Genomic DNA, 26378 nt, shown 5'->3' on the forward strand with positions numbered 1-26378 from the left:
CCCTGCATGGATGGTATGGATGACAAGGATGTGGCACAGGTATCATCACATGCACAGGATGTGGTGTAGGGTTGCTAAAGGCCTAGGCTGTGCCACACAGTTGACATTGTGTGTGTGTGTCTGGAGGAGTGCTGGTCAGCTGGGCCATGGAGATGAGCTGTCTGTGCCTGTTGCTGACCTGCATGTGACAATGATGTGTGTGCGTGCGTGTGTGTGTGTGTGTGTGTGTGTGTGTGTGTGTGTGTGTGTGTGTGTGTGTGTGTATGTGTGTGTGTGTGCACATACACAGTCAAGCCATGTGCTAGCCCTGCACGAAGGTATGTTGGACAGCTGTGTACTGTACATGGCAGTATGTACAGTTCACTGTCTCTGGCCATGAACATGAGAACTGTCTCTGCTAGGAGTGACACTGGCACCCCATGTCCAGGGTCAGATGTGGTACTACTTGCTGGTGGTGACTGCTATGTGCTGAGTCCATGTTCCACACAGGACCACTCAGGACTACATACGTGCCCATGGCCTGCCACATTGCGGTGTGGACAGCACCCTCCCTTCTGTAGTGCTGGTGGTACTGCCACTACAGTAGCGTGACTGTACATGGCTACGTGGACTCTCAGCTGATATTGGTGCTGACCTATGTCCACGTGCCAGATGCCCTACTCGCACCACATGTTCCAGCACAGACAATGCGCGGTCAAGGACTGGCAATGTCTCACCCCAAAGTCTGTCCACTACATCGGCATAATGATGCATGGTGTCACCAATGTTCATAGGTTCATAGGTTCATATGTTGGTACTAGGCTATTGGCCATAGGGCCTATACAAGCCTAACCATAACAATTCCCTGGATAGTTCTTCCCACAATATTTACTTCTCTGGACCCCTGTCTATCAGGGCAATTGACGTGATCCCCAGGGTGAATTTCCTGTCTCCCATCCAATCGTCAAGGTTCCTTTTGAAGAGGCCCAAGGAGGCACTCTGCTTGACATGTATGGACAGTCTATTCTAGAGTATGGTGAGTCCTTGGGTCAGGAACCTATTCCTCCAGCATGTTTTGTTCATTGTGATGACAAGGTTTAGATCCCTGGAGCATGTGGCTCTGAGGGATTGGGATTTCTTTAAGTGGAGCATGTCCAACAGCTCAGGGTTTGACTTGGCCTTGTACGTTAAGCAGAGATCATCTCTGAGGAGACAATATGCCACAGAGTATAGCTGGAGTTTTTTTAGATGGTCAGCATAGGGCATCTGTGTTAGGCCTGTGATTCTTTTAGTGAGGCATTTTTGCGGTCTTTCCAACTGTTGCAGATATATTGTGAGGTACATACATGTACTCTATAATGGGTCTAATGAGGGATGAGTACAGTGGGACAATGAACACCTTTTTTTCTGGATGAAAAGCCCTTTGTGATGAGGTGTGCCACAAAGAAAGAATTCCTGACTGTTGTGGTGATGTGGTTATCGAAGGTGTGACCACTGTCCACCTGTGTCCCTAAGTCTCTCATCATACTTTCGGTGTTTAGTGTACTGCCACCTATGTGTTAATTCATGAGTACATGGTTTTTCCCAAAGGGGATAACTATACATTTCTTGGCATTAAGCTTGAGCCCATGGTTCTGGCACCAAGCATCTGTTTCTGTAAGGCCCTTGTGTAGAATATCTACATCATTTGGGGATTCAATAATGGCTCCCAGTTTGCAGTCATCTGTGAACTTTGTTAGCCAGAGTCCCTTAGTGTTGGCCTGTACTTCAGATAAGTAGATGCCAAACAAGAGCGGTCCCAGGACTGAACCTGAGGTACTCCACTTGTCTCTTGTCTAGAGCTGGATTTGGAGTCAGCTAATTTACAGTGTGGGTTCTGTCAGTAAGACAGTTGGCAACACATCAATTGATGTAAGGATTTATGCCCAGCTTAGTAAGTTTATCTATGATTCCAGAGTGGGGGGAGGTGTTGATGGCCTTGGCAAGGTCCAGATAGCTCTGTAAGAAATTCTGCATCTAAAGAATTCTCAATCCCTCCACACCACACACTCCAGAGACCTCAACCTCATTACCACAATCAGCAGAACATGCTGGAAGGATAGGCTGTGTGGACTGTCTTACTCTTGTCCACAGCTCTGGAGACTGATTTGAAGAAGTCACTCAGGTTCAGGAGACAAGATTGGCCCTTCACAATCCCAAACTGAGTGGGGTCCAGTGTTTGAAGGTTACCAAAGTCTTTATTTTTAAGTTCCATGATAATGCATTCCATGCCTTTGCAGATCAGGCTCGTCAGACTGATGGGATGGTAGTTCCCGGGATCCAAGGTGGATCCCCCTTTTGGAGTGGGTAACTGTAGCTGTGCACCACTCAGTGGGCATGGAGCCTGAGGTGAGGCTATCATTAAACATGACACTTAGGTGAGGTGCCAGTTCATTTTGTAGTTCATGTAGTACACAGCCCGGGATGTCATCTGGTGCCATGGATGCTGTATTCTTAGCTTTGGAGAGTGCGGTTTCTACCTGTGTGGCCATGATTACCAGAATTTGGGAAACCTTTTGGTACTGAGATGGGCCCTTTAGGGGTGAGGGGGGGTGAAGTTGGCACTAAATCGATCTGCCAGGATAATGGCAATATCCTTGGGGTCAGTATATTTAATGCCCTTCTGTTGTAGCTCAGAGCAGATCTTAGCATTGCCATTTAGATTCTTGACATAACTATAGAATGCCTTGTGATTGTCTTTGGAATCTTTGACAATTTTATTTTCATAACTAGCTTTGGAGGATTTTATGAGGGATCACAGCTTCTTACTGAAGCTGGTAAGGGAGTTTTTTACATCCTGGGATTTTTCTCTTTTCTGCAAGTTTCTTCCTTCTGTTGTAGTTTGTTTATGGCAGGGGACCACTAGATTGGCTTTCTTTTTTTGGAGGAGAGTGTCTTGGTTCTATTTGGCATGGCACGATTCACACACAAGTTGATGTGCTCATACAGTGCCTTAGTGTAGGATTCAGCAGTTGAACGTTCAGCTTCCATCTGCATGGGTGTCATGAAGTTTGTCACTTCTGACTTGAGTAGCATGAAGTTGGCATTGGAGAAGTTTTTTACGGTGGTTTCCTTACTGGGGGCTGGGGGTGAGATGTGGATGTCAAGGGTGATTTGCTTATGGTCAGACCTGACCAATGAGGGGGTGACCACTGGTGTGGAGCATCTATCTCCCATGTTGGTAATGACAAGGTCTAGGATATTGGAGCCCCTGATGGGACAATGGATTAGTAGTTCCAGGGCAATGGAATTTATGAATTCCAAAAACCGCTGGGAAAAGGTGTTGGTACCTGAGTAGGTTTCCCAGTTAATGGCAGAGTAGTTGAAATCACCCAGTATTAGGTTGTTTGGTTGTATCTTAATATTTTCCAGTATGTTTAGAAAGGGGTAGTGAGAATATTGGGGCATGGTGGGGGATCTGTAGCAAGCTACAATTTGGATTGCAGTCTTACCTAGTGTTAGTTGCATCTGGAGAATTTCAGATGCATTGTGTTGGGCAACTAGCCTGGAGGTGTGAATATGGACACTCATCCACCTTTAGTGTTTCAGTCTTGGTTTGGTGGCCGAAAAGTGTGATAAGAGTTGTAGCCTGGTATTGCAGGGGTGCTCTCTGGAGCCTTGAACCAGGTCTCAGTTACTGCACAGATATCAATGTTCTTCATTTTTAGGAGTGCCTCGACAGAGTGCATTTTGAGGTTTTAGACTTCTAGCATTGAGTAGCATTACCTTCAGATTTTGCATGCTTGTATCTGTTATGGTGGTTATTTTGTCCTCTGAACCTTGGCTTAAAAAGGCACTATAGGGGTGGTAAGAGTTTAAGCCAGTAACTTGAATCCCAGGGGTGACATGTGCAGACCATTTCTGGCAACACATTGTGGTTTGTCGATCATGTCGTCCCAGGCAGACAGATACTGGATCCCCTTTGAATGACACCAGAAGCTTAGACAATTGTTGAAGTCAATCATTTTGTCCTTATACTGTGGTATCATTCTGCATGAAGGCAGGATGCTACTCAGGACTGGGGTCATACCTGCCTGGGCCACATGATCTGAGAGCTCTTCCATATCTATTTTTATGTAGTCCAGGGTGGTATGTCTCAAGTCATTCACTCCAACATGGACAATGACAGAGTCGTATTAGTACTTGTTGTGGAGTGACTTGAGTGCATGCGTTATGTGGCAGATCCTGGCACCTGACAGGCAGCTGACTGTAATTTTCTCCTTGTTCAGCCTGGTGATTGGGACATCAGTGTGCCAGACTATAGAGTCACCTATGACTAAAGTGTTGGGTATGTTGACTTGCCTTAGGAGCTGTTGTTGGCTGGTACACTGGTGTTGTGAGCTATGTGTCACTTTGGTTGAGACTGGTGTTTGCGTTTCAGCTTTGGAGGTCCTTGTTTCTTGGGCAGGTTAATGTTAAGGGCCTCTGCATATGTGGGTTTAGTGTTGCTATGTGTGTGTGTTGATGGTGTGGGTTTTGAAGGGCTATGTGTTGCTTGAGGTGTAGTTCAGGTGTTAACCTTCTCTTTTTGATTGTCTAGCACAATCTTGGCTGGAGGGAGCTTTTCTTCCAGTTTGGCTATGTAAGTGCATCTCTCACAGGTTGTAGTGTCGGGTGGTAGGAGGAGAGGGTTGTCTGTGTACAGGAAGCAGTTGCTGCATTTCCCCAGTATGCCCAGATTCACCAGGTGGACAGGAGAAATCACTGGAAGCTGACCCTTGGACATGCCTGTTTAGGTGCTTTTTTTGTAAAGTACAAGAGCTGTTTTCCCTTACCTTTACAAGGTACTTTGCAATTATAGGCTGTTTAATGCCTATGATTAATTTCTCCTTATTAACAAGGATAGTTGAGTGTTTGTATCAGTTTAAGGATTCCTAGTACTTTCCAGCAGGTTCTAGAGCAAGTGCTAGTCACAGGGGTTCAGATTTTAGTGCTACTACTGAGAAACCAGCTAGGTCTAAGGGAAAATTTGAAGAGCAGACTTTCTAGCACCTGGAATAGTTTAACTATAGCCCCACAGTGCTGCACAATGCTAAAAATGTGCAAGCACACACATTTTTAAGCCAGAAAATTGAAAGAGATAGAAATCAGCCCCAAAAGACTAATACAATTACAATTTCAGAGCTGGAAACCACTCCACTAGCATAAGATAGGCAGTACAATGCTCATCAGTCCCACTAGTAAGCAGTAGGACTTCCCTCTACCACTGCAAAATCTGTGTAGCTCTGAACACAGAAAATAAAAAAAAAATTCAAAGACGTGCATCTGGAGTATTTCTCCCAAGGCCTCCGCTGAAAACAGGCTCTGTGGAACCTAGTCGGACTTTCCCGGTCAACAAATGTTAAATAAATAAATAAATTCCTGATACCAGTAAAGTCTGGGATCTGGATTATACTACCAAGGTAAGGTGGGAAATGAGCAAACAAGATAATATATATAGATATTTTTGGTTAAAACAGGCTAAATAATGCAATAATACAGTAAATAAACACAAAAAGGCTAACACACTTGAGTGTGTAGCCCTAAACAGTAAATGCAATTAAAACTCTACAAAATTAGCAATTTAAAACTTTTTAAATGAAGCAAGGCAAGTGCACAACTGAAAAACGATGGAGTCATGGATGCCAGACAGTGTCTGGTGTTGCATTCAGGACATGCCTGTGCCAACATGATGGACCAAAACAAGCATTGAGTGACTCATGATGTGACACCTGTGACAGCTGGTGAATGGGCAGCAGTCCTCCTTCAAGCACCCCTGACAATCTGCCTGTGTGGGACCTCACCAGCTCTCTGGTTATGGCTAGTGTCTACATTCACAGATGGCATAGTCACCACACTAACCTGTTTGATGCCACCTCCCTCTGACTGTCCAATATCTGTGGCCACAGGGGACTGGGTTTGCATGAGCATACTGACTGTGTGTGAGGGAGGAAGTGAGATGTCAACCCATGGGACAGATTCAGCCACCAACAACACCACCTGTGCCTCACTATGACCATCATCATCATCAGAGTTCGATGAGACACTGACATCAGGTTGTGAGGGGCCACACTCCAACTCTCCACTGTCACCTGTGAGGAGAAAGACAACATGACTACATTAATACCTGCACTATTATGTCTGCTGATGCATGCACACACACACACACACACACACACACACACACACACACACACACACACACACACACACACACACACACACACACACACGCACGAGGTGCCACAACTGCATTACACATACCACACCTTATTACTGACCCCATGCACAACACACAAGCAGACCACAATACTATACACTTTTCTAATTTCTCCAAATCTTTGGGGTTTCTAATACCATGACTGGAATGGACTCCATTCCTAAGTCAAAGTATGATTAAAGTTCATGAAATTAGTATTGTATCAATCTTTGATGTCAGCCAAAAGTGCTCTTTGCAGCACCTGCAATGTGCCCAGTAATGACTCCTTCTGCAATTCGTGTGGGGTTACATAGATTGGTAACATATTTAAATACGGTTGTAAATTCTTTTTTATAAGATCCGTTGCTCCTACTACTGTTGGAACTGTCTGAGTATCTTTCTTCCACATTACTCTCATTTCTGCCTGCAGATCCTGGTATTTTAGGACTTTGTGTCTCTCTGTACGCAAGACACTATAGTCACTGGGTGCGGTGATTTCAATGATTAAGGCTACTTTTATTTTCTTTTCTTGGACCACTACATCTGGTTTTCTAGCATCTATCTTTGAACTGTTGGTGATGGGTGATCCCATGTGATATAAACTTAATTTTCTATGATGCTTTGTGGCTCATGTTACCAGTGTTTTTCAGCCACTTTGATACCATAATGACATTGAGGGAGGAAGTGAGATGTCAACCCATGGGACAGATTCAACCACCAACAACACCACCTGTGCCTCACTATGACCATCATCATCATCAGAGTTCGATGAGACACTGACATCAGGTTGTGAGGGGCCACACTCCAACTCCCCACTGTCACCTGTGAGGAGAAAGACAACATGACTACATTAATACCTGCCCTATTATGTCTGCTGATGCATGCACACACACACACACAAACACACACATACACACACACACACACACACACACACACACACACACACACACACACACACACACACACACACACACACACACACAAGGTGTCACAACTGCATTACACATACCACACCTTATTACTGACCCCATGCACAACACACAAGCAGACCACAATACTATACACTTTTCTAATTTCTCCAAATCTTTTGGGTTTCTAATACCATGACTGGAATGGACCCCATTCCTAAGTCAAAGTATGATTAAAGTTCATGAAATTAGTATTGTATCAATCTTTGATGTCAGCCAAAAGTGCTCTTCGCAGCACCTGCAATGTGTCCAGTAATGATTCCTTCTGCAATTCGTGCGGGGTTACATGGATTGGTAACATATTTAAATACGGTTGTAAATTCTATTTTATAGACCCGTTGCTCCTACTACTATTGGAACTGTCTGGGTATCTTTCTTCCACATTGCTCTCATTTCTGCCTGCAGATCCTGGTATTTTATGACTTTGTGTCTCTCTGTACGCAAGATACTATAGTCACTGGGTGTGGTGATTTCAATAATTAAGGCTACTTTTGTTTTCTTTTCTTGGACCACTACATCCAGTTTTCTAGCATCTATCTTTGAACTGTTGATGATGGGTGATCCCATGTGATATAAACTTCATTTTCTATGATGTGTTGTGGCTCATGTTACCAGTGTTTTTCAGCCACTTTGATACCATAATGTTTGCACAATCCCCAGTCCAACAGTCTCGCCACATTTTTATGCCTTCAGTATACAGTCCTTGTGCCATTAGTGTGTCGCACCAGCAACAAGGTGTGTGACTGTTTCCAATTCGGTTTTACAAAACCTACATTTGTCTGTTTCTCCCACATGTTCAATGGACTTTGTAAATGTCGTAGCCCACTATCTTGGAATGCCAATATTAACCTTTCATTTCTTGGTTTGAATTTGCCTCTCCTTAACCATTCTTGCATTCATTCTTGATCAACATGAGGCTCTTCCAGAAGTTTTCTATACTTGAAACTATATTTATGTTTTTTTCCAGATTTCTTGCCTTTTCATCTGGTCCTTCACCTTATATTCTTTCTTTTGTTTTTTGGCACATTCAGTTGCTGTCTGGTTTTTATCTACTTCTGCTTTGATTTCCATTCCTGCTTGACGCCGATGTGCTTCTGCTAAATTAAGCAGAGAAGTCATCTTAGATTTATTATCCTCATGTTTCAAAACTTTCGTTACATTTGGATCTTGTTCATAGGTTCATAGGTGTGTATTAGACTAATGGCCCTGGAGGCCTTACAAGCCTAGCCCATAGGATTACCCTAGCATCGTGCCACCCAACATTAGTTACCATGTGCCTCTGTCAAGTAGAGCCACTGGAGTGATCCCCAGGGTGTATTTTCTATTTCCCATCCACTCATCAAGATTTCTCTTGAAGAGGGCCAGTGAGGTGCTCTGTTTCACATGTATGGGAAGTCTATCCATAACATGGGCAGTCTCTGGGTTATGAACCTATCCCTCCAGCATGTTCTGTTGATTGTGGTAATGAGGTTGAGGTCTCTGGAGTGTGTGGTGTGGAGGGATTGAGAATTCTTTAGATGCAGAATTTCTAACAGAGCTGGGTCAGACATGGCCTTGTAAATCAAGCAGAGATCGCCTCTAAGTAGGCGATATGAGACAGAGAATAGTTGGTGTTTTTTTAGTCTGTCATTATAGATCAACTGTTTAAGGCCTAAGATCATCTTTGTGAGGTACTTTTGTGGCCTCTCCAGTTGTTGCAGATGTCTAGTGAGGTACATGACAAATGAGGCATTGTACTCGATGATTGACCTAATGAGGGAAGAGTAGAGGGAGACAATGACCTCTTTCTTCCTGGATGCAAAACCCTTAGTAATGAATTGTGCTACATAGAAGGACTTTCTAACCACAGTGGCAATATGGTGGTCAAAAGAGAGGTTGCTGTCAACCTGTGTTCCCAGATCTCTCATAATGCCTTCTCTGTTCAGTGGACTACCATCAATGTGGTAATTCATGGGAACCGAGTTTTTCCCAAAAGGGATGATGACACATTTTTTGGCATTGAGCTTAAGGCCATGGTCCTGACACCAGTCATTGGTCTCAGTGAGGCCTTTCTGCAGTATGTCAGCCTCACTTGGGGAGTTAATAATAGCTTTCAACTTGCAATCATCTGTGAACGTTGTCAGCCAGAGTCCCTTCGTGTTGGCCTGGACTTCAGAGAAGTAGATACCAAACAGGAGAGGACCCAGGACCAAACCCTGTGGGACTCCACTCATGAGTGGTTGGCAGTCTGACTTGGAGTCAGCTACTTTCACATTGTGGGTTCTATCTATGAGCCAGTTTGCAACCCACCTAGTGATATTGGGGTTGATGCCTAGCTTAGTGAGTTTTTCTATGATACCTGAGTTGGGAATGGCATCCAAGGCCTTGGCCAGATCAAGGTAGGCTGTATGAACCACCTTGCCTTCATCCACAGCTCTGGTGACTGACTCAAAGAAGCCAACCAGCTTGAGCAGACACGATCTAAACTTCACAAAATCAAACTGTGTGGGATCCAGAGTTTGGACATTCCCTATATCCTTGTTTATTAGGTCCATGATGATGTGTTCCATAGCTTTGCATAACAGACTCGTCAGGCTAATGGGGCGATAGTTCCCAGTGTCTGTAGACACTCCTCCTTTGTGGAGAGGGTTGACTGTAGTAGTGCGCCATTTGCTAGGGACAAAGCCTGAAGTGAGGCTGTGATTGAACAGGGCACAGGTGTTGTGCCAGTTCACTCTGGAGTTTATGTAGAACACAGCCAGGGATATTGTCAGGTCCCATAGAAGCTGTATTCTTGGCCTTGGACAGTGCTGTTTTAACCTGTGCAGCAGTAATACTGGGTGCCTGGCAATCTACTAGTATTGTGATTGGTCCTTTGCGGGGGAGGGGTAAAGTTGGCACTGAATCTGTTGGCCAGTATATTAGCAATATCTGTTGGCTCTTTATAGGAGGTACCAATGGGCAGTAGCTCAGAGCAAATCTGGGTATTGCAGTGGAGATTCTTTACATAACTATAGAAGGCCTTGTGGTTGTCTTTACTACCTGCTGCAATTCTGTTTTCATAGCTAGCTTTAGAGGATTTGATGAGGGATCTCAACTTTTTGTTGAGGCTGATAAGGGAGTCTTTCCAGACTTGGGATGTCACCTTATTCCATGTCAGGTCATTAGATATGTGTGGAGTCCCACAATTGCAGATCTATACATGTAATCAATTTCAGTGAGGCCCATCCCTTATTCGGAATGGGGAATATATAATCCTTGTATGCAGTGATTCTTATAAATCATTTGTTGAGCATGAAGCACCCTTCTTGTTTTAATATTTAATCCATCTAACACATTTTTGGGCTAGTGAATCACTCCAAAACTCTATGTTAGGACAGGAAGAGCAAATTGATTTATAGCTTGGATCTTGTTCCTAGATGTCAATGCTGTTCTCAGGATTAATTTAGGTCTTCTAAAGTATTCCTTACTGAGTTTTATTCACATTTGTTCATGTTTTATTGCTGATCCTTCAATTCCCAAGTATTTATACATTCCCTCTTGCTCAAGTTCTTTTATATCTCATTTTTGTCCCAAACTGATCTTTTCCTGGTGCTGCCGTTTTCCTTTTTTTAAAGGTTGCTTTTGCACATTTATAAAGACCAAATAACATTCTAATATCATCTGAAAAAGTTTTAACAACCTGCAGCTGTGCTTTCAGTTCCTCATCTGATGAGCTATACAGTTTTAAATCATCAACAAAGAGAAGATGAAAAGTCATTAGACTTCATTGTTTTCTAGGAGCCAAATTGTAGCCATTGCCTAAGTTTTTAAGTAAACAGATTAATAGATTAATGGCAAGGCAGAATAGCAATGGTGACAGAGGGTCACCCTGGAATATCCCCCTTTGAATTGTTATCCCTGGGATAATAATATGTCCTCTGTCATGGCTTACTTGCAAAGTGGTCTGCCATTGTTTTATGGTTACTGTAATGTAGTCAATTTGTGTAGGGTGTATCTTATACATTTTAAGCACTCTTTTATCCATGAATGTGGGATACTATCAAATGCTTTTTTGTAGTCAAGCCATGCCATACTTAGATTCTTCCCATTTTTACAGTTCTCCACTATAACTTTATTTAACAACAAATGATTCTTTTTTCCACATGACTTTCTTTTATTGCCCTTTTGTTCTACTGCCATAATTGAGTTTTCTTCTAAATGACTATAAACTCTGTTGGCATCAATTCCCGTTTATAGTTTATATGTCATCGGAAGGCAAGTTATCTATCTATAATTTTTATGGTAGCTTGCAGGTTCACTCTTAAGTAAGAGCATTGCTTTGCCTGTTGTTAGCCAGTGTGGTGTCTGTTCGGGGTGCATATATAAATAGTTCTTACTCATGGCTAAATCCTCGTGCAAAGATATAATTACTTTTAACCAAAAGTTAGGTACTGCATCAGGGCCTGGGGTTTTCCAGTTAGACGTTTTTATTTCATCCCATTTCATAACGTGTACCTTTAAACTTCTTATTCTTTCTTTTACTTCTATCCATTTAGCATCTTTGTTATATTCCATAGGATCTTCATAGACACTTCTCCAAAATGTATCTACGTTCTCTTTTTTTGAAAGTCTTTCAATTCCTTTTACCTTATTTCCCAATTCTCTATAAAACTTTTTTGGGTCAGCAATAAATTGCTTATTTGGTACTTTTCCCTTATATTTATCTCTGTATCTTCTAAGTTTTTCTGCCTGTGCTGACATTTTTAGTTTATTTCTGATAGTGCACGATAGATCCTGGTCTATTCTAATACTGTGCATTGCTTTAATTCTATCTATCTTTCTTAGTATTTTTGTTGATCTATTCTCTCTTCTATAATCTTCTAACAGTGACACTTCTTGTCTTAACTGCTTTATAGTTTTCTCTATTCGATACTTCCATGATGGTATTCAATTTCTCCCCTTTCTCTCCCTCAATACCCTATGTTCGTGTGGTAGAACTTTATCAGTTATTAATTTAGCAGGACAGTAGTATATCCTGTTTATTTCTGTTATATCACATGGATCTCTATGGACAGTCCATCAGACTTCTTACATTTTTGGGTTTTACTGACCTTTTGCAGCCTATTTCTCTCATTGATCTTAATATATCTATCCATGTCAATTAAATCAAGCAACTCTTCCAAACTGAAGGAACATCCGTTATTTTCTGTTTCCTGCGGGCATTCAATAGAAAGTTCTATAGCATTTTCCTGTTGCACATTCTCTTCAATTTCATCCTGTGTCATCTGTTGCTCTGGCCTATCACTCCTCAACATTGACTGCATCAGAGTTTCCACAGTTTCCTGTTCCTTTCCTTGCTGTCTAGCTACAAGTGAATGTTTATACCGGTTTCCTGTGGAAGGCTCCAAAATATCTTGATATGGCACCTGACCAATTTCTTCCTGTTCCACTGGTTTCCCCTTAATTTGGATATCAATTGCTCTATCCTGTTGTGGTGCTTTCTGCATTTGACTCTCTACACTCAATCCTTCTCTTTGCAGCTGCTCCAAAACCTCAGATTCTATTTCTTTGACTTCTCCATTACTAATCTCTTTTTTCTACTTTTCCTCTTAGTCTTCTTATTTTTTGTCAAAAAACATGCAAAGCCAAACCGGGCAGCTGAAATCCCCACTGAAATTGCAAAATGCTTATTCAAGCCAAAGAAAACGATTCAGTTGTAGTCCAAGTGCAAAAATCAGCTTTATTAAATCCACGTACAAGAAAGATGAGCTCTTTGGTCCCAGAACACCAGAACTTTATCAGATAAATAAAAGTGTGAAGTCCACATTATAAAGAAATATAAATATATGTCATAATCATGAATGAAAAAAGACATACTCCCTTAAAGACATAACAATGAAATGCAGGAAAAAGTTGCATATAATAAAAATGCTATATAAAATTAATTTAACTATAAAAACAGTATAAATTTGTAAAATCATATAAAATACAGTATTAAAAAAATTGGAGAAATAAGAGAACATGAAAAAATGTGTTTATCAAGTAATCAACTTTTAAAATATGTTATATAAATATACAAATACAAATAATGACCATATAGATAATTAATCTATCTATCTAATGCTTTGAGTTTTAAAACGGAGCTAATGGAAATGTTTTCATTTAATCCTGGCCAGTTGCCTGCATCAAAGTGTAACTGCCAGTAAAGCTCTCCTTTTCTAAAAGTATGGATCAGGCTCCACCTCTAATGTCTGTTTTAATATTATCAATTACAAAAAAATAAAATGTGTTCTTCATTATCCAATATGTGTTTACTCAAAGCATTAGTTAACTTTTTGTTTTAATCTCATAGAGGTGCTCATAAATACAATGTTTTAGTTTCTTGTCAGTTTTTCCAATATAAAAACAGTAACATTGGTTACATACAGCACAATAAATCACTAGTTCAGAGTCACAGTTATATCTATGATGAATTTTAAAATTATTATTAATAGTAAATGTATCCCCTTCTTTAATATATTTACAAAAGTGGCACATACCACTTTGTTCATGTATCCAGATCTATGCTTGAATCCACTTTGTTTTGTTTCAAATACATTTTTAGGTTCCTACCCTTCTTATAAACTATGGTTGGAACTGTATCTATGAAGGGTCTAATGGCTTTATCTTGGCTTAGGATAGACCAGTTCTTGTTTAGTATTTGTTTTATTATGATGGTGTCAGAAGAAAAGACAGTGACTAAGGAAGTCCTATAGTCGCTAATACCTGAAATATTGTCATGAGTAGTTGTATCAATATTAGTATTGGGGCTCTGGCATCCTAAATCTTCTGCTAACAAAGGTAAATAAAAAGCCCTTTCTCCTTTGTTGACAACTTTAAGTAAAATCTCCATGACAAAACTAACAGGATATCCTCTTTTCAAAAACATATACTTAAGTGTATCACATTCAGTCAAAAAATCATCCATATTTGACACCATCCGTGCAGCACACACAAGTTGTCCCTTCAATATAGCTTTGTTTGTTTCAATGGATGAGAACTTGAATAGTGAAGTAAAGAATTTGAATATGTCTCTTTTCTACTACAACATTTTTAAAATTTACTCATACACATCACTTAGATGAATTCTCTTTTCTTGACATCTTGGTTAAAGACTATCAGAATAAGAAATTTATATCTAAAATCTTCTATTCAAGTTCTCATCCATTGATCTTATCCTGAGCTTCTTGCTTTTCCTTATTCTAGGGGCTCACTCCATCATGATGTGATGTTGTCTGTGTTAGACCTTCTACACTAAACCCTTCACTTCGCAGGCACTCCATAACTTCAACTTCTATTTCTTTAACTTCTGCTTTATTAATCTTCTTTTCCACATTACATCTGTGTGATATTAATGTTTTTATTGTGAAATTTTCCATATCTGGATGGTTTTGCCTGTATTTCTCTTTGAATATCTTTGAGACTGCCTTCTCTATATTAGTTAACTTGGCTTTCTCTTTTGCATTAATATTGCACTATATAAAATCTCTCTTTCTTTCCCATGTCCATATTTCTTTTTTATATTTTTTAAATATCTCTAGGTTTTGTTGTTTATATTTTCACACTTCCTCGGATGCTTCTTTTTCCAAACAGATCAAAATTTCTTGATATATATACTGTTTTTCAAAAATCTGTTGCATTAATGAATGCAAATTTTTATTTGAAGCTTCTGACAGTTATTACTGCAGAAGTATTTCTCTTTCCTCTAATTTCTCTCTTAATCATTTTGTATATCCTGTGTCTGGAAATTCTGGGCTTTTTACATAATAGTAACAATACATAATTTTTTTCTTATCCTCAATAGTCCACTCTATCGTCTTTATGGTTCTTCTTTGTCCAATCAATTTTTTGTGATTTTTGTGGACTGCTACTTCCTTCTACAACAGGGGGGGGCATCCTCCCCCTGGGCCTGGGCCTAGCCCCATTGTAGGAATGTTTCTGTATTTTGAGGATTCTACACTGTCATTTTTTCTAGTCTTGGCACTGTGCGCCTACCAGGATTGGGAACTTTTTTATCCTGGGTCTTGTGCACCCAGCTATCTTTTTTTGTTTTGGACTTACTTCTGTCCATGATATATGCTATATAAATACAGTCTATATATCGGTGTTGCCTTGGTGAGATTTTGTGAAAAACTGGGTCCACCTCGCGAAGGCACTCACTAAGACTTGAGGATAAATTCTATTTCAGCACTACTACTCTCCTTTGCTTGCTGACTTTTCATCTCTCCATTAGGACCCCCATGTCTCCATTAGGACCCCTCATCTCTGCATTAGTACCTGTGAGATAATCAACATGTCAGTGTATGTGATGGACCTTCACCTAAAACACAGTCCACTCGTTTCTACCATCCTATTGCTACCCTTTATAGCAGACTCCCTGCACCTTCACAAAAATATGTGCAAATATGTTACAGCTCCTACAGATATGCTGCTGTGATTACCAGTTCAATGCACTGCAGTGAACCCCTCCACAACTGAACATACAAGTATTGTACTATGGCTAAGCTTAACAGTTGTGTCCATGGAAAACTGGCAGCCCTTAACATTCCTAGGGTATAGATGAGCCATAACAAAACAGTTTCACACTCACCGGCTACAGGATGTTGGACTCCAGCCACACAAGATGTATCTATGGAATTCTGGGGGAGAGGTATTGTCAGCAAACACAAATGTGGCATTTGTACAGGATAATATGTGCATATATCACCATGCAGAGTACGATCTGTGATACTGTCCACATTGCTGACATTCTGAGTATGTGTGCACATGTGTGCGCTACAAACTCCCTGCCAATGAAGATTGACCAGACATCCATATACAGGTATGCAGAGGTTGTCACTATGACTGCTACAGTATTAAACTGATGACCACAGAAGGCTTACCTGGATGCTCCTCTGCTGTGGAAGCTGTGCCATCCACCTCCATGACATATGGCATGATGGATGTTTGTAAGCTGGTGGCTGAACCCAGGTTTGCCAGGAACTCTTCTGTAGCCAAGAGTGGTTGTTGTGTAGCAGGCCCTCCACCAGTGCCAGCATGCTTCCTGGCCAGAGCTGCTGCCCTTTGCCATGCAGTATTTATCATGTCTGTAGCTCAGTGTCAGACCTGGTCATAGCTGCTTTCCTGTAGCCCTAAGTGATTTACTGATGCCACAAGGTCTGCCCACAGTGTAGTGCGCTGTTCCCAATTCTGCTGATTCCTCGACAGCAGGATGTCATAACTGAGTCTGAGCCATCAGCTATAACTTCATTCTTGGCTGCAGAAAAAGGTGGGTTTCTCTGTCTGTACATCAGTCCTAAAAGACAAGAAGAGGGGAACACATCACAGGACCACATACATTGCTTCCATTATGTACACACCCTGCACATCCACATTTGCATGCACTATCCTCCGCTAACTCCCACATCATACCCCACCATCTATCACCACAGTATGTATGTGGCTATCAGCAACATAGTGGCAATACATCATGCATTTCCCTCCTCATCCTGCTGTTTCCAGCTACTTGCTGCATGTTCTCTAAGGTGTTCAACTGCATCTTTTCTGTTGCACCTATTACTGATTATTTTTAGCCTGTCTACATTGTATGTAGTAGTGTCAGCCTCCTACTTTTGTTTTACCCACTTGGGCTGTAGGCCTACCCTGGCCTTCCTCCCTCAGTTTCTGACACATATGGCTGGATAATGTCCTATACTTTCTCCTGCCAGTCTGGTTGATATGGGCATCCTGACACAGAGAAGCAACTGCCTCATGTACGCAGACAACCATCTACAAACACCACCCAGAAACTTTATTCCTCTCAATCCGACATATCTGGCACCAAACAGGTTGCCAACATAATCAGTAGACCTCACACACCACCCACACCTGCACAACACACACCCACATATGCGAAGGTCCCCAACATGCTAGAATCTCCCTGTGTTCTGCTTAACTGTAACAAAAAAATTACACTTGTTTCCTTCCTTTACTGTAACTAGTCTAGTCCAGATACAGATTTGTTATCTCCAGGACTGTTTGTAAGCTTCTGAGCCCCCCCCCCCAAGCCTGTCTATGTTGGAGGGAAGCCTGCTAGCTTATCAGAGGGAGTGGTAAGCACTAGGTAACCTATCTACCACATAAGGAGTGGTTTCTGGCCCGGGAATTGTAGTTATTGGCCATTTGGGTATTTTTTCAATCTCTTAACTTTCTGATTTAAAAACCTGCATTTGCACTTGTTTCTTTCCTGTAACTAGTCTAGTTCAGATACACATTCTTAGTTTTAGCACTTCAGTTTTCTTATTCATGCTCAGCACTTGTTCAGAACTTGTTGTAAGCACTAAATAAGCCACAAATTACTACAGCACTCAACCTTCCTCATTTCCTAGAGGAAAACATTTTTTGTACTTACTTTCCTCACTTGCTTAGAGAAAAACAGCTCTTGTACTCACTTTCCTCACTTGTCTAGAGGAAAATAGTTTTTTATTCAGGCATGTCCAAGGGTCAGCTCCCAGTGTTCTCTCCTGTCTATCTGATGAATCTGGACATCTTGGGACAATGTAGCAATTGCCTCATGTACACAGACAACTCTCTCCTCCTACCACCCAACACTACAACCTGTGAGAGATGTACCTATCTAGTCAAACTGGAAGTAAAGCTCTCTCCCACCAAGACTGAACTTGACAGTCAAGAGGAGAAGGTAAAAAATTGCACCACACCACACTCAACATATAGTCCCACTAAACCTACACCACCAAAAGCCACACATAGAAACAAAAAAAATTTTCGGAGGCGCACAATAATAATCTGCTCAAGCAACAGAGACCTCCAAAGCAGAAACGCAAGCAAACTCCACCCCCAACACAACCCAAATGACACATAGCCCACAGACTCAGTGTGCCACTCAACCACAGCCCATAAGGCAAAACAATGTACTCAACACACTAGTCATAGGTGACTCTATAGTCAGGGACACTGATGTCCCACTAACCAGACTAAACAAGGAGAAGGTTACTGTCAGTTGCCTGTTGGGTGCCAGGATCCGTCACATAATCCATGTACTCAGGTCACACCACAACAAGTACAAATATGACTCTGTCATTGTCCATGTTGGTGTGAATGACCTGAGATGTACCTCCGTGGACTACATGACAAGAGACATGGAAGAGCTCTCCGATCTTGTAGCCCAGGCAGGTATGACCCTAGCCCTGAGTAGCAACCTGCCATCACCCAGAATGATACTGCAGTACAAGGACAAAATGATTGACTTCAACAATTGTCTAAGCTTCTGGTGTCATGCTAAGGGGATCCAGTATCTATCTCCCTGGGATGACATGGTCTACAGACCACAATGTTTTGCCAGAGATGGCCTGCACCTGTCATCCCTAGGATTCCGGATACTGGCTAAGGGTCTTGCTGCTCCTATAGTGCCTGTTTTAGGAAAGGTTCAAATGACAAATTCACAACCGTAACAGGAAGAGGCAAACAAAAACTGAGGGTAATGCTACTCAATGCTAGAAGTCTAAATCTCAAAATGCACTCCCTCAAGGCACTCTTTAAAATGGAGAACATCAATATCTGTGCAGTGACTGAGACCTGGTTCAAGTCTCCAGAGAGCACCCCTGCATTACCAGGCTATAACTCATACCACACTTTTCGGCCATCTAACCTGGACCGGAACACCAAAGGTGGAGGTGTGTCCATATTCATTAAGGATATCCACACCTCCAGGCTAGTTGCTCAACATAATGCATCCGAGGTTATCCAAGTGTAGCTAACTCTAGGAAAACCTGCAATCCAAATTGTAGCTTGTTAGAGATCCCCCACCATGCCCCAGGATTCCCACTCCTATTTTCTTGATATACTGGAAAATATTAGGGTTCAACCAAACACCCTAATAATGGGCAATTTCAAGTATCCCACCAACCATTAACTGGGAAAACTACTCATGTACCAACTCCTTTGCTCAACGCTTTCTGGAATTCATAAATTCCAATGTCATGGATCAAATTATCCACACCCCCACCAGGGACAACAATATCCTAGACCTAGTCATTACCAACATGAGTGACTGGTGTTCCACACCTGAAGTCAACTCCTCGTTGGTTAGATACGACCATAAGCTAATCACCCTAGATATCCACATCCTGTCCCCACACCCCATTAAAGAAACTACGGTAAAAAATTCCCCCAAAGCCAACTTTATGTTTCTTAAGACAGAAGTGGCGAACTTCATGACACCCATGCAGAGGGACAATACAGTTATGACTGCTGAATCCTACACAGATGCACTCTATAAGTGCTTACACAAGTGCATGGATTGTGCTATCCCACACCGAACTAAGATGCTATCCTCCAAAAAAAGGAAGCCAATCTGGTGGTCCCCTGCCATAAACAAACTCTACAACAGAAGGAAGAAACTGTTGCAAAAGAGAGTAAAATCCCATGAGTGGAGGAGTTCCCTGCTTAACCTCAGTAAGAAGCTGAGATACCTTATAAGATCCTCTGAAGCTAGCTACGAAAACAAAATCGCCACTGATTCTAGGGACAACCACAAAGCATTCTATAGCTATGTCAAGAATCTCAATGGCAACACCCATATCTGCTCTGAGTTACAGCACAATGGCTTGAAAATTACAGAACCAACTGATATTGCCAACATCCTGGCAGATAGGTTCAGTGCTAACTTTACCCTCCTCTTACCCCCTAAAGGGCCCATATCTATACAGGAAGAATGCAGAGTCTCTGTAATCACAACTATGCAGGTAAAAGCTGCACTCTCTAAAGCCAAAAACACAGCATCCATAGGACAGGACAACATCCCAGGCTGTGTTTTACATGAACTTCAGAATGAACTGGCTACCCTCCTAAGCACCATGTTCAATCATAGTCTCACATCAGGCTTTTTTCCCACTGAATGGCGCACAGCAACAGTTATCCCACTCCACAAAGGGGGAGCCACCACTGATCCCGGGAATTATCGCCCTATTAGCCTGATGAGACTGGTCTGTAAGGCCATGGAACGTATCATCATGGAACTCATAAACAAAGACATTGGTAACCTCCAAACTCTGAACCCCACGCAGTTTGGGTTTGTGAAAGGCAGATAATGCCTCTTAAACCTGATTGACTTCTTTGAGGCAGTCACCAAAGCCGTAGATGAGGGTAAGGTGGTTCACACAGCCTATCTTGACCTCGCCAAGGCTTTCAACACCATACCCCATTCTGGAATTATAGCTAAACTCACTAAACTAGGTATAAATCCCTAAGTCACAAGATGGGTTGCCAAATGGCTCACTGACAGAACCCACACTGTACAACTTGCCGACTCCAAATATGACTTCAGATCAGTGACAAGTGGAGTACCACAGGGTTCAGTCCTGGGGCCTCTCCTGTTTAGTATCTACTTCTCTGAAGTACAGGCTAACACAGAAGGCCTTTGGCTAATGAAGTATGCAGATGACTGCAAACTAGGAGCCATAGTTGAGTCCCCAAATGATGTGGACATCCTACAGAAGGGCCTCACTGAGATAGATGCCTGGTGTCAGAGCCATGGCCTCAAGCTCAATGTCAAAAAGTGTATTGTCATCCCCTTTGGTAAAAACTCTGTACCCATGAACTATCACATAGGCAGCAGTCTACTTAACGCCAAATGTATGATAAGAGACCTTGGGACCCAGGTGGACAGTAGTCTCTCCTTTGATAATCACATCGCCACAGTAGTCAAGAAATCCTTCTACGTGGCACACTTCATGACAAAAGGGTTCTCATCCAGGAAAAAAGAGGTCATTGTTCCCCTCTACTCAACACTCATTAGACCCATTATAGAGTACAATGCCCCTTTTGGAATGTACCTCACAAGACATCTGCAGCAGCTGGAAAGCCCACAGAAGTACATCACAAAGAGGATTACTGGCCTCAAACAGATGCCCTACACTGACTATCTCGAAAAACTCCAGCTTTACTCTGTTGCATATCGCCTACTCCGAGGTGATCTCTGCCTAACAAATAAAGCTATGTCAAACCCATAGCTGTTGGACATGCTACACCTAAAGAAATCCCAATCCCTCCAAGCTACACGCTCTAGGGACCTAAACCTTGTCACCCCAATAAACAGGACATGCTGGAGGGATAGATTCCTATCCCAGAGACTTCCCATACTCCGGAACAAGCTACCCATCTATGTCAAGCAAAGTTCATTAGCACTCTTCAAGAAAAATCCTGATGAGTGGATGGGAAATAGGAAATACACCCCGGGGATCACTTCTGTGGCTCTGCTTGACAGGGGCACAGGAAAATAACTTTCTTGTGTGGCGTAAGCCAGGAAACCTTGTTGGCTAGGCTTACTTAGGCCCTTGGGCCGATAGCCTAGTATCTACATATGAACCTAAGAACCTATGCACATCACCAAACAATGGAGACCTCTGAGGCAACAACTCATGCAAACTTCACAGCCCTCCCACACCACATACCATGCATAGCCACACACCTGTGTCCCACAGCCACTACCTGGTCTGTGACATAAGCAGGACTTGTTGGCGGGTCAGATGTGTGTCCCAGATACTCGTCTAGTTGTGGAATGGACACCTTGTCCACATCAGGTAGAGTACCTCTTTACCTATTTTTAAGTGAAACCTGGATAACTGGATGGTAAACAGGACATACATCCTTGGGATACCAACTGTGCCCTTGTTTGACTGGGGTATTGTGTGCTGACTTGCATAAACATGAGCTAAACTGTGGGCTAGGCTTATGAGGACCTCAGGGCCAATAGCCTAGTAACCTCCTTTGATCTTAGGTATACCGGTTATGGCTCTGTGTGCTGTGTTGGAATGTGTTGTTATGTCTCCACACCCATCACTTCCATATACTGTGGTGTGTCCCCTATGGGTGATGTCTCAGTACCATGTCATGCAGCCACTATCTGACAAATAAGTGAGTGGTAATGTAAGTATATGGGGACAGTCCAGCAACATCTGTGTGACCCAATGACAGACAGCACTGCAAAAGTGCTGTAGGGTATCCTCCCTGTAGGTGTCTGACATCCGCAGTACAAAGATGTTTTCTGAATGTGTACATGTGCTTGATATATGTGGACCCTCTGCCAGACAAATGTGGATGTCTGGCAAACAGTTGGACAATACATAATGGTTGCTCCCAGACTGTGGGAAATCTGGCTGTCACATGCCAGACCCCTCAGAACACAGTTATTGTACATTAATATCTGGTACTATATTCACTCTTTTACGTTGTATGCTCGATATGTATACTCTGTCACTGAGGCCGGGCCTGCATCCTCCTACTCTCCCATTACTACTGGTTATACCCTGCTGTCCTGCTGTAGGATGCCAACAGGTATGCTAGGCATCCCTCTCAAGTGATGAGATATGGGTGTGGAGTACACAGTCACCTAGCCAGAGTACATCAGGAACAGTCAGGAACACCTGCACAGTATGTCTGTGTGACATTCACAAACTGAGAGGAGCTGACTGACAGTACATCATGAGATATGCCAGATGTATCCACCAGTACTTGCTGTCAGTATTGTCTAAAACATAATCCAGTAGCATTTCTACGTGAGCAGAACATTGTTGGAGGGACTCAGAGGACCAGAGCTGTGATCTATGTCACAGCAGACAGAGCCAAAAGGGAAGCCTGTAGGTGCTGGGTAGCTAACTAACAGCAACATGTCATTCCAAGATATGTACTACAGACCTACTGTTGTAATCCCCATTTCCCATAACTGCATCCTCCCATTTGCATCCCATTATATGGTATAGTGCTGTTCTCTTTTATTTGCAGAAATCCTGTAGCATAATGCTTATGTTCTCACAGTCTCCCCAGGATTCACGAAGCCTCCGTGTAAGAGTTATAACTCTTACACGGAGGCTGCAGTTAAACGGAGTGATGTCAGCATGCTCTGCATATTCATGAGAGCATGCTGAATCACACCTAAGTCTAACACGGTCCATGTAAGACAGTAGGGGGCGTGTCCGTAGGCTGAGCCCTGCAAGCGGACACGCCCCCAGAAGTCTAAAAGTGCCCAAAGTAGACACCCACAACAGAGTCCACGGAAATGTGAATAAACACAACACAACACATGCCCCTACAGACCATAAACATATATAAAAGAAATATAAATGAACATGTCATATTTTTTTTAAATTGTAAAGATGTTTAACCGTGAGTGCGCTCGTTTGCGGGCGTGCCCGTAGCGCAGCTAGAGTTAGCAGTCAATAGGAAAGCATATAAGAACTAAATATGCAAAATAAGCCAGGAAGCAATAGCGTAGCGGTAGAGATGCCGGCTGCAGAGCAGGCATTCATGGTTCGAGCCCCCACAACACAATTTTTTTTTTTTGCAAAATAAGCAGGAAACAAGTCCCTGACACATATATGTACACATAAAACCAGAATATAGGTAAAATGCAATGAAATATCCCATTTATATTGAATAAATGTGAGCTAAGAAATGAATATAAACTGCCAGATGTGCCCATAGCTGAGCTACAGTACAACAGAGTGAGTGTATGTGCCCGTAGATAAGCATTGGTCCAACTGGTGCAAACTGAGTGCCCGTAGCTGAGCAGTGGTTTACCATGCTAAATATATGTGCTCCTAACTGAGCTGAGCGGAATATGCGTGCCAATAGCCAAATGAGGCTTAAACCAGCGTGTACCCGTTTATGCGAGCTGCGCACCGCAAACAAGCTAACCGACGGGCAACGGTGAGCAAGCCGTATCCAAACTGCCTTTACACAGACACACCCTTCAACATGTCTAGACAGTCATGAAAAATAAAAAGCAGTGGCCAGGTTCGAACCCAGGATACTATACACCATAGTCAAGGTACAGAACCACTAAGCCATGACAGCAGTACCTAGAAATGCAATAATAGCTCATATATAGGAATGAATACAAACTACAGCATGACAATGCAGGTTTACTGAAGTTGATACAATTCCAAACTGGCCAATCACAGATATGTGCGGAAAAACGGACTATATAAGCCCCATAGGCGGGAATACACAGCATAAATGATTGTAGAACAGACCTGCAGGCAGAATGTCAGGTGTAGGTGAGGGTAGTCGCTTTGAGCGCAGAGGTGGGGTGTTGAGGAGTCCAGGTACATGGCCTGGCTCCTAGTCCACAACCATGAGGCCCAACTCATGCAGGGCCAGGTCCTCTGGGAAGCGTACAGGGCTGAGGCGTGGGACCAGTTGGCTCATGAACTCACCAGTGCCACAGGAATTCCAAGGACAGGTGAGCAGGTCCGTCACCACCATGCGGACCTGAAGAGACGCAAGCAGGACCAACTGAACCTTTGGATCCAGGAGGCCCGGCAATCACCCAACGCCCACCACTGAGTAAGTAACAATTAATTATGTATGTAGAAAGTTAAACTACCTGAAATTATGGAGATGTGTATTCCAATATTACTTCATTTATATTACAGCTGCAGGTGTCCGTTCTGCGAACCGCAGAGCCTATGCCGATAGGCTGGTGCGGTTGCACCACCAGGCAGGTCAGTAATCCACTACTAGTAACTGTAAAGATATAGAAATGTATGACAGTCAGCAAAAGAGTGCAGTGTAGCCAGGAAGGAATTAAATCTGCAAGTAACAGTGTGAAAGTGTATGCAAGTATTGCCTGATTACAACAGTTCCCAGCCTGTAAGTGTAAACTAAACATGACACTGTCCAACATATATTTTTGAGTAAAACTGCCCTGCCTGTAAGAAAATAGTACACAACCTGCAGCAGCATGTAAAGTATAGCTGCAGAAGAGGATGAAATCACATGTGTGAAATATATCCCTGTGGAAATACTGAAACATGACAGAAGTGAGACTGCTGGAAAGAACTGTAATAACTGTTGTTAAAACATGTCAATAAAGCCTAGAAGTACCAGTCTGAATAGTAACATGAAAGCAAGTGAGAGAGTGTGAGAAAGTGTCAGGAATACAGCAATACAGTACTTATAACTCCTGAATAAACCATACTGCAGTTAGGACAGAATTAAATGCATGTGAGACTCAGAACCAAACAGCAAAATCTGTTCAAAGTGTTGCTGCATGTGGAATGTGTACACCAACATCTGGATATGCTTCTCCCAGTCTGAAATACGCAGATAGGATGATTGTCTGATATACCAAACATCCACACCTGTCCACAAGTATATCAAGCACAGGTAACAGGATGATGTATCTGAACAAAGCTCGATATGAATGTGTATGAACGGCAATAAAATGTAGATTGATGTTGCAGTAACAGTTCCATCTGCAAGGTTAAGTAGTTAACATATAGGACACTGTAGTTAGAACAGTAGTGTGTATATAACTGTAGCTATTAGAAATGTACAGCATATGTATTTGTATTCAAGGTGTTAATATTACTTTATTTACCCCACCCTCTAACCACCTATAACCCATTCCACGTGAAAATGGTATGTGCAATCACAATTACCACCCCTGGACGTCTGTCCTGTTGGGTCATATATATTTGCATGTCTGTTGATGCATCCGCCCTGTTCATACATCCACAACTGATGGCCTGTTGCCATCAATCAACCCTGCATGTTGTTGGACTGTGTATTACTGTTCAAATTATGCATGTGTTATGCACACTGTTCAATGGTGTGAATATCTGGGTGTTTGGTTAATGGGAATACTAATGCATGCTGTTACAACTAATTGTGAATGGTATTAAATGTCACTAACCCAAACTGTCATGACATAATGCAAAACATAGAACGACAGGGAAGGCGGGTTCCAGCGGACCCACCTCTCCCACCTCAGCTGGCGAGTGCACCTGGCACTAGTGCCGAGTCCGGACCCTCCTCCGGTGGCCCTGTGCCACCTGCGGGTGGAAGCGCTGCAGGGGATGGGGCTCGCCCCCCCTCTGCAAGTGTGGCCAGAGGAGATCCACCACTCACCCTCCGTAGCATCCAGACTGTGGTGCGTAGGGAGATTCGGGACTCTGTCCTCGAGCCCCTACGCCAGCTCGAGGCACGGGTGGCACAACTAATGGGCATGCCTGTTGCCCCCTACACAGCCCCCAGCACAGCCCGTCCTGGGCAGTGAAGGAACAGTGGCAACTGCCTATGGGTGGGGATATCAGTTCCACTGTTGCCATCTGTGGGCTCATGGGCTCTGGATATCCAAACCTCAGTCCCCGTCAATTGTGTAACCCACCCACACGTGTCATACACCGCCCCTGTATGCGTCTTGTTTGTCT

The sequence above is a fragment of the Protopterus annectens genome, chromosome 12.part0 (genome assembly GCF_019279795.1).
Source record: "Protopterus annectens isolate FY-2018-M chromosome 12.part0, PAN1.0, whole genome shotgun sequence".
NCBI lineage: Eukaryota > Metazoa > Chordata > Ceratodontiformes > Protopteridae > Protopterus > Protopterus annectens.